The sequence below is a fragment of the Micropterus dolomieu genome, linkage group LG20, assembly GCF_021292245.1.
Source record: "Micropterus dolomieu isolate WLL.071019.BEF.003 ecotype Adirondacks linkage group LG20, ASM2129224v1, whole genome shotgun sequence".
NCBI lineage: Eukaryota > Metazoa > Chordata > Actinopteri > Centrarchiformes > Centrarchidae > Micropterus > Micropterus dolomieu.
Genome location: NC_060169.1, coordinates 2,271,570 through 2,281,018, shown reverse-complemented (window position 1 = coordinate 2,281,018; position 9,449 = coordinate 2,271,570). Strand labels below are relative to the sequence as shown.

Genomic DNA, 9,449 nt, shown 5'->3' with positions numbered 1-9,449 from the left:
TGGTCAGCGGGGTCTGATGGGTCTGCATGGTCTGCTGGGTCAACAGGGTCTGCTGGGTCTGCGTGGTCTGCGTGGTCAGCGGGGTCTGATGGGTCTGCATGGTCTGCTGGGTCAACAGGGTCTGCTGGGTCTGCGTGGTCAACAGGGTCTGCTGGGTCTGCGTGGTCAGCGGGGTCTGATGGGTCTGCATGGTCTGCTGGGTCAACAGGGTCTGCTGGGTCTGCGTGGTGAGTTCAACACGTCAGGATGCACCATCGTCACAGCCTGGTTCTTGCAGACTGCCTCATCTTCCTTATGTTCAGTGTTGGTGATGAACATCTGTGGACATTCAACTATGACTCCAAGGTTGCATTTCACTGACAAGCACCAAATCACAGAGCTGAAGCTAAAGATGAGCCTGCTGAGAGAAGTGACTTTTCACAATCTGCAGCTTCAGTTAATTCACTTTTCAATCTGAATCAGTTTTTCAGAATCTGCTCTGATTCACACCTCTGACTGGCTTCTTCTCTGGCATTAGCAGCTGAGGCTCGTGGGTATTGTAGTAGTCAGAAGGCAACAATTGACTTTCGCTGATTTGATAATCAAATGTGAGCTGTAGGCGACTGCAGGTGTGGGGTATAAAAACACTGCTGTCAAGTCAGGTACAGTTTGGTACAGTTAGTATCAAAGGGATCGTTCAAATCTGAAGGGAGAGCAGGAGTGACCTCGTTCATGGAAATCTGACCTTTGTGATATTTGCAAACTGCACCATGAGATTATTTTCTGTCGCTGATCAGAACACCTGTGGGGGATCTACCTGCATCTCTTTAGCTTTCCTTTTCCGCTGCTCTGCCGTCGTCTGAACTGTGATGATCAGTAAACCTTTGCACAGCGGATGTCTTTCCATTTTCTTTTCTCTGGGGGATGTTCATTAATAGTGCAGAAGAGTGATTAACAGGACAACACAGATGAAACATGACACGGATGGCAGACAGGCTTCAGTGGAGAATCAGCAGCTTCATGATGATGTTTTAACTAAACTGTGGACATGTAACCAGACATTAAACCCAGTGGACGACTGAAACAGCAGATTTCTGTGTGGATCTTCTCTACTCAGTCTTGTGTAACAGGGTGATGATTAATCTGACAGGATCCTCCTCTAACATGAACCTACCTGTCAGGATTACAGAAGAACAACATGGAGGCCAGAAGAACTGGAGCGTAGCCGCGGAGATAACGCTGGTTCTGACTGAAAATAGCTCTGAGTTGACATGTTGCTTCAAGTGCAGAAGATGAAATCTGATCCAGACGTTGCTGTCAGTCTGTCTGTGAGGACTCTGGGGAGTTTACAGGGATTTGTACATTCAAATATCTAAAGCTGTGAACATATGCTGTATAATCGTTTGTGACAGCAGCCCCACTGGACTCACCTGGTGGCTCTCTGAACCAGCTGGTTCCACGTCTGTAGGCTGGATTATTGGCCTTCAAACATGCATGTTGCTCTCCAGGTCGAGACCTTCGGTTAGCTCTACGGCAAACGTTTCCCGTTCTCATTTCAGTCCCGGGTCCGGTTTCCCAGAACATGAAGCTTCCTATTAGTTTGGTTTGTGTTCCTGTTTCTTCCTCGGCTCTGCTTGCAGGAGCTGACCTGCTTCACCTTTACCATCCCCAGGTAAAGGTCCTAACTCACTGGACAGGTCACACCTGGAGAGGGAAGATCCAGATTTAGGGTTTTCTTCACGGAGAGAAGTATTCCGCTGAGCCTCTCTGTGCTCACTACACCGCTGTGTTCCTCGTCCTGTTCACGCCCTTCTGGGCACGTTTTGTTGTTGTATTGGTTCCACAATGTGGGGCCGCTACTCGTGTTTGTCCTGAACTGTGGGCCCCGTTTTAACAATCTAAGGCGTGAAGCGCATGCCGCAGTCCAATGTTGCTAGTTTATATAATAAAAGGTCAGTGCGTCGGGCGCATGGTCCAAAATGGTTGTACTTGGTCTGTGGTGTATTTTAGGTGTAACATGTAATACACCAATCAGAGTGTCATCACCCGTTCCCTTTAAAAGTCAGGTGTGCTTGTACTTTGGCACATTGCTTTTATAATGGCGCTTCATTAAATCCGTCTGGATCCTAGAACATCTGATGAACCAGTCTGAGTCGCGTGTCTCCCCTACACTGGTTTCTTTATTCTGTGTTTGATTGATATGTCAGTGTTTTCTTTAACGATTTCCTTTCATGATCAGAGAGGCGGCTGCCAGTCATTTTAAATGTTTCCATGTGTGCAGTAAAGTCACAGCAAATATGGTGGGACATTAGCCAAACAAGAAGCTGTAAACTTGACATGACAGGACGGGGAAACAGAATTCAACTTTTAGCTTATGAAATAATCGAGACGCTCTGATGGAGATGTCTTCCTTTACTCACCTACACACACACACTTGCTGATTGTTGTGTGCTTTATTGATAATAGTGGTTTATCGGCTGAAGTTATTGGTTATTGATCTGTTCTAAGGTTAAATGAAGCCTCTTGTAATAAAAGCTTTCATGTCCACCTTATTCATGAATTGTTTAAATATTGGCATCATTGTGGTTGACTGACGGTTATTGGTCCCTGATCGCAGGGGGTGCCCTGCATTTATTCATCTACCTACCCATTCATCATTTATAAATACATCTCTTTGATATTTGCTAATAACCAAAGCTGCCTACCAGATCGCCACGTGATGCTTTAAAGTGTTTCTCTAATGTGTGTCTGGGTGGATTCCTTCATTCCTCCTCCACCTCCTCCTCCACACTCTGCTCTAACATTTGGGAACAATTAGCGCATTATGATCAGGATTATGCTTCCTAAGAGGTCTATAATACCGGCCCTCGTGCTTACTCCTGATCTGACATGCAGAATGTTTAGTAATGTAGAGTTTAGTGGCGTCGGGACACTGACACACTCACTGAAGCTTTTCACGGGAGAAAAGTTTGAAAGTAAAGAGGTTTAAAGTAAATCACGTCAGAGGGAATGTTCTCTCGGTAGGTGGTAGAAAGACTTTTTCTTCCCCACGGCGAGCTAAGAAACAAGTTCACACTCAAAAGTTCAACTCTGTGCAGTCCAAGATGTTTCTTCAGTCTGTCTCCACCTACAGTCGAGACCTTTGCTTCCTGCACGTGGTGCCTTAAACCGTTTCATTGGGACTGTTTGGGGCTTCAGTTCTCTGCAGTAGAGTTTGCTCCAGAAACACTGATCATCTCTGATTCATCAGAAACATGTTCTTTCCAAGAAAGATCACAGAGTCCAAATGTGATGAATGAAGTCTTTATCGTGCGCCCTGAGAGAAGATCGCTGTTCTCTCTCAACATTCAGCATCTCTCTCCCTTAAATGCTCCCAAGTAGCAAAGAAACAACAAGTGGTGACCTCATGAGAATGTTCATTTAGTCTGGGGTTCAACATAAGGTCCCGGGCTCTTCCTGAGGTCACAGCTGTGTTAAAGCACGAGGTAAAGTCGTCACAGCCCCCTTAGTGTCACGCATCAGAAGAGAATGATCCTTTTAACACGTCCATCTTACTTTGAAAGTTAAAACACTACAACACAGTGAGTACTAATCATCTAATAATCTAAAAGTTTATTTCTCACAGATATTATATCACATGAAGCTCTTGTTTTATAGAGTTGATAACACTGTTTGATACTGCACACAGGTCTGATCCCAGATCTGCAGCAACACGGCCGACTGCTTCTGCCAGAACTTAAACTTAAACCTGATTACACACTAACCACTGGACTCGTGTCATCGTGGGGCCAGAAACAGAGGTCCCCAGGTAGAGACGATGTTTGAGGGTCTCAGGTTAAGGCCACCCAGCTCTCACCGAGATGGAAGCTGGGGACGTATTACAGAAACTCCCTGGAAACCACGGCAATGAGGGTTAGGACCTGATCTAGGAAAGAAGACTTTACAGACTTCAGATAACTGTTCAGTGTTCCCAACTTTAACTTTTCCACCAGGTCCTGTTTGCTAACTGCTCTCTAATGCTTCTACAGAATCTAAATGTCAGAAGGTGGAACTGGTGACAGATCCTACAGACGTGTTTGATGGCTAAGCACTCGTTTTATTTATATCATTAAATAACATAGGAAACTGAAACACACGGTAACGTTAGCCCTTACTCCCTTCATAATACGGGTTTCTGCCTGCTGATCCAGCGCCACACGGTTATTATTTTACGCGACAAAACAGGAAGTTAGCCGGCTCACAGCTCTTGAGGTCTTCGCCGCCGTGACATGTAGTTACATTTTTGGGGAGGTGCACGTCAGGCTACGCCGTAGATTCAACACAGAAGGATAAATCCAGCTTTAACTTTAGACTTAAGATAGGAAGTGTCTGTAATGTGGCCCTGTTTTCTGTGGGGCCATGAGCTTTGTAGCCACCAGGGAGAACTTGGTCCACGTCTGGATTCAGCTTCTTCTGCCTGCTGCCACATTACTGTTGTTTACAACACTGCTGTTATCCAGTGAAGCATCTGTTAGAAGCCAGCGGAGAGGAATGTTGTTGAAGTTATTTCTCTTCTTTTATACTGAGACCCATTCCTCAGCGGATCTACTGATTATTTGGCATCATTCTACATTCATTTCATGTTCGCCTACAAACAAACAGGGTGTGTTTTAGTTGTTGACATGAAGATGCCGGCGGGCAGAAATGTAAAACATCTGAAGTGACTTTACCTTCTTTCAGAATGCATCTCTCATTGAACATCATCATCAGTTATTCATTTCACATTATGCACGCCTATGGGTAAAAATAAATCGGACATTACTGTTCGTAACTGTGCGGACAGTTTGTAGGGACTAATAGAGCCGTTAGCTTGTACATAGAAGGCGATGGTGATTCATTCACTCTTGTGCAAAATTAAAGAAACAAGCGTGTGTCTCCATGAAGGTTTATTTAAAAGATAACTCATTAAACTGAAATGCAGTTTTTACATATTAGTCACACTGAATTACAGACAAAGCCCTGAGCTGGTTGAAAGGAAACAGTTTTAGTGCTCCTTATTGTTTTATTGAATCAAATCTGGTCTAAAAAGCCACATATTGTGTTAAAACTGTTGTAGGTGAAAACACAAATGCAGCGAGGCAGGAGTCAGGTCCGGACAAGGAGGCTGTCGGGTTCAGGTGTCAGATACACAAGGCAGAACAAACTTCCCTGGACCGAAACTGACACCTGGCTCAGGCTACGATCTGGAGTGTTGAGACAGGAACCAGGTCTCTGAAGCAGAGCGGAGGGAAGATGACTGGCAGCAGGTGAACCGACTCCTGCACACCTGTGATCAAACACACACACAGGAGAGATCAGATTAAAGAGGAAGTTGTGTTTTTATGATTATCCCTTTCTTTCAGTTTTTGAAATTGAGCTGTTTGTTTGGGGGAACTGCAGAATGAGGATGTGTTTATATATAAACCACTCACAAAAAGTAGGGAAATCTCTTCGGTAGACTATTTCTTTGTTTCGCTCTTTGGCAATAAATCTTGTAGACTTGGAAAGCCTGTCTCTTTTTGTAAGGAGCAAGCATTTGTGGGTTGCAGCCATGAAAAACTTGCCAAGTCTTCTCTGACAATGCCAAACAGCTTAACTCTAACCCATCTGCAGGAATCCACCGCTCCCTGAACAAAACAACCAATCAGAGCCAGGACCTGTCCCTAAAGTTGTGTCAATCACTGCTCATGCTCACGCTGCAGCCCCGCCCCCACATGCTGTCACTCAGTCCGGCTCCACATCTTCAGCTGAGAAACAGCCAGCAGCTGAAAGAGCTGCCTGCCCCCCCCCCCCTCTGCCCCCAACAGCGTGTGGTACAGAACCCGGCCTAACCCGTTTTGTTAGGCTGAGGTTGCGGCACTCGACTGGTGGGAGAACTAAAGATAAGAATCTGACATCTGAACCGGGAAGAGCTGGAACAATCATCCTCTCACATCAAGAAATGTTCAAACAAGCAGAGAAGAAACTTTAGCTTTTATTTATTTTTCTTTACCTGAAATCTCCACGAGACGCCAAGTGGTTAATATTTAACCAAGACGAGCATCCTTCCTGAGTCCTCCTCCTCATCACAGTCCTGGAGCTCACACTGACTGTTTAGTTTGCAGAGATGGTCATTATTAAAAACCTGTAATTCATTATGTTTCTTTCAATTATAGATGAGCTGGACAGAAATTTAAGAGTCAGAGGACACTGAAGGGAGAGTTTGGGTGTTTTGAAGAGGGGCTGTACGAGGTCCTTATCCACAGTCAGAGTCTGAGTCCAGGCCGGGAAGCAGAGCGAGTCCCTGCTGTGGACAAAAGACTTCATGAGCTGAGGCCGCAGGTCAGCTGGACAGCGTGAAACACAGCCGATACCAACTGACATGAACTATTACAACCAGTTGAAACACATTCCTGAAGACCTCAGGTCTGTGGTCGTCAAGTCCATGTTTGACTGTAACAAAAACGGGAGACACAAGGGTAAACTAAATAACAAAGTGATTTATTAATAAGAAAATAAGTGAAACCAGTGAGTGGGAAGAATCTGTAGTGTCAGTAGTGTAGGGAGTGGATGAGTGAAAATGTGCTGCATGGATGTTGTGCTGTGAAAACAAAGACAAGAAACCAAACAAACAAAGGAAGCCGTGAGATGAAGAGGTCCAACCCAGACTGACTGCTGTTCTGGCTTATATGCATGGGGCACACCAGGGCCCAGGTGTGTCCCACGCCACTGATTACTCTGCCAATCAGGTCTGCAGCCCTGGAGACAGACAGCACACCAACAACAGTATGAACCCTGCAGAGGGGCCATCACAGTGGTCCTCAGGTCCATGGTCCTCGGGTCCGTGTTTCTCAGGTCCATGTTTCTCAGGTCTATGGGACTGCATTTCTACACAGCTACAGTTACTGATCACCATCTGCTGCTGCTGAGCTATAAGTTGCTGGGTCCAGTCTCTCTGGGTCGATGGCCTGCTGTCTGGGTTCGGTTTCTCCTTGTGTATTTTTTCGCCACACTTCACTGTGCACACATACAGACACACAACAGGCTGCTGAGGTTACTGATTAACATGCTTATTAGATCCAGAGGTTAATTTACATTTTGTTAAATAAATCTTTAGTAAGAATTCCTGTGCTGTCCTCTCCTCTTTGTCCTCCCTCTGAGCCGGGCTGGGACAAAACCCTGTCCACAGCAGGTAATACTCTGACTGTACAGAAGTACTACTTCAATACCCGACAGGAAGTGTTTGTGTCATGACGAGGCTGCAGATCATCAGTTTCACAGTCCCTCCTTGAACCTCAGGACTCTCAGCTTCATCACGTGACATCGACCTCTTGGATGTCGTGGACGGATAAGTGTTTCTGTCTGAACAGCAGGTGTCTGGTGTTCTCCTCCTCGCTCTGCATGGGGACAAAGACTGGATTTGTTTGGGCCGGCGCTCCGCCCACGCAGCCACAGCGAGGACGGGTGGGGGGGGGGTTCAGTTCGCCCAGAACACCGTGTTCTGGAAATCTGTGTCACATTCTCTGCTCTCTTGTAAATAATGGAGAGCTGCCAACAGAGCTGCCACCTCGGAGCCGAGGAGGACTCGGCCTGAGGAACCCTGTCGCTGCTCAGACATAGCTTCATCTCATGTTTATCAAGGATGTTTCAGGTTTATAAAGGATATTTCAGCTTTAAAAAGGATGTTTCAGCTTTATAAAGGACGTTTCATGTTTTTAAAGGGTGTTTCAGCCTTATAAAGGATGTTTATAAAGGATGTTTATAAAGGATGTTTCAGGTTTAAAAAGGATGTTTCAGCCTTATAAAGGATGTTTATAAAGGATGTTTATAAAGGGTGTTTCAGGTTTAAAAAGGATGTTTCAGCTTTATAAAGGACGTTTCATGTTTTTAAAGGGTGTTTCAGCCTTATAAAGGATGTTTATAAAGGGTGTTTCAGGTTTAAAAAGGATGTTTCAGCTTTATAAAGGATGTTTCATGTTTTTAAAGGGTGTTTCAGCCTTATAAAGGATGTTTATAAAGGATGTTTATAAAGGGTGTTTCAGGTTTAAAAAGGATGTTTCAGCCTTATAAAGGATGTTTATAAAGGATGTTTATAAAGGGTGTTTCAGGTTTAAAAAGGATGTTTCAGCTTTATAAAGGATGTTTCAGGTTTCTAAAGGGTGTTTCAGGTTTTTAAGGGGTGTTTCAGGTTTATAAAGGGTGTTTCAACTTTATAAAGGATGTTTCAGGTTTATAAAGGGTGTTTCAACTTTATAAAGGATGTTTCAGGTTTATAAAGGGTGTTTAAGCTTTATAAAGGAGGTTTCAGGTTTATAAAGGATGTTTTAGGTTTATAAAGGATGTTTCAGCTTTATAAAGGATGTTTCAGCTTTATAGAGGATGTTTTAGGTTTATAAAGGATGTTTCAGCTTTATAGAGGATGTTTTAGGTTTATAAAGGATGTTTTAGCTTTATAGAGGATGTTTTAGGTTTATAGAGGATGTTTTAGCTTTATAGAGGATGTTTTAGGTTTATAAAGGATGTTTCAGCTTTATAGAGGATGTTTTAGGTTTATAAAGGATGTTTCAGCTTTATAAAGGATGTTTCATGTTTTTAAAGGGTGTTTCAGCCTTATAAAGGATGTTTATAAAGGGTGTTTATAAAGGGTGTTTCAGGTTTAAAAAGGATGTTTCAGCTTTATAAAGGACGTTTCATGTTTTTAAAGGGTGTTTCAGCCTTATAAAGGATGTTTATAAAGGGTGTTTATAAAGGGTGTTTCAGGTTTAAAAAGGATGTTTCAGCTTTATAAAGGACGTTTCATGTTTTTAAAGGGTGTTTCAGCCTTATAAAGGATGTTTATAAAGGGTGTTTATAAAGGGTGTTTCAGGTTTAAAAAGGATGTTTCAGCTTTATAAAGGACGTTTCATGTTTTTAAAGGGTGTTTCAGCCTTATAAAGGATGTTTATAAAGGGTGTTTATAAAGGGTGTTTCAGGTTTAAAAAGGATGTTTCAGCTTTATAAAGGACGTTTCATGTTTTTAAAGGGTGTTTCAGCCTTATAAAGGATGTTTATAAAGGGTGTTTATAAAGGGTGTTTCAGGTTTAAAAAGGATGTTTCAGCTTTATAAAGGACGTTTCATGTTTTTAAAGGGTGTTTCAGCCTTATAAAGGATGTTTATAAAGGGTGTTTATAAAGGGTGTTTCAGGTTTAAAAAGGATGTTTCAGCTTTATAAAGGACGTTTCATGTTTTTAAAGGGTGTTTCAGCCTTATAAAGGATGTTTATAAAGGGTGTTTATAAAGGGTGTTTCAGGTTTAAAAAGGATGTTTCAGCTTTATAAAGGACGTTTCATGTTTTTAAAGGGTGTTTCAGCCTTATAAAGGATGTTTATAAAGGGTGTTTATAAAGGGTGTTTCAGGTTTAAAAAGGATGTTTCAGCTTTATAAAGGACGTTTCATGTTTTTAAAGGGTGTTTCAGCCTTATAAAGGATGTTT

The 9,449-nt window shown here is 43.1% G+C and overlaps 1 long non-coding RNA gene across 1 annotated transcript; it reads right to left on the bottom strand.

Annotated features, from left to right (window-relative positions):
• Positions 1-4,887: 4,887 nt before the first annotated feature.
• Positions 4,888-7,368, bottom strand: LOC123958930. Its single transcript, XR_006822185.1, has 2 exons — positions 5,990-7,368; positions 4,888-5,284 (listed from the first exon to the last, which is right to left on the bottom strand). It is a non-coding gene; the product is annotated as an uncharacterized LOC123958930 (long non-coding RNA).
• Between the last annotated feature and the right edge of the window lie 2,081 nt (positions 7,369-9,449).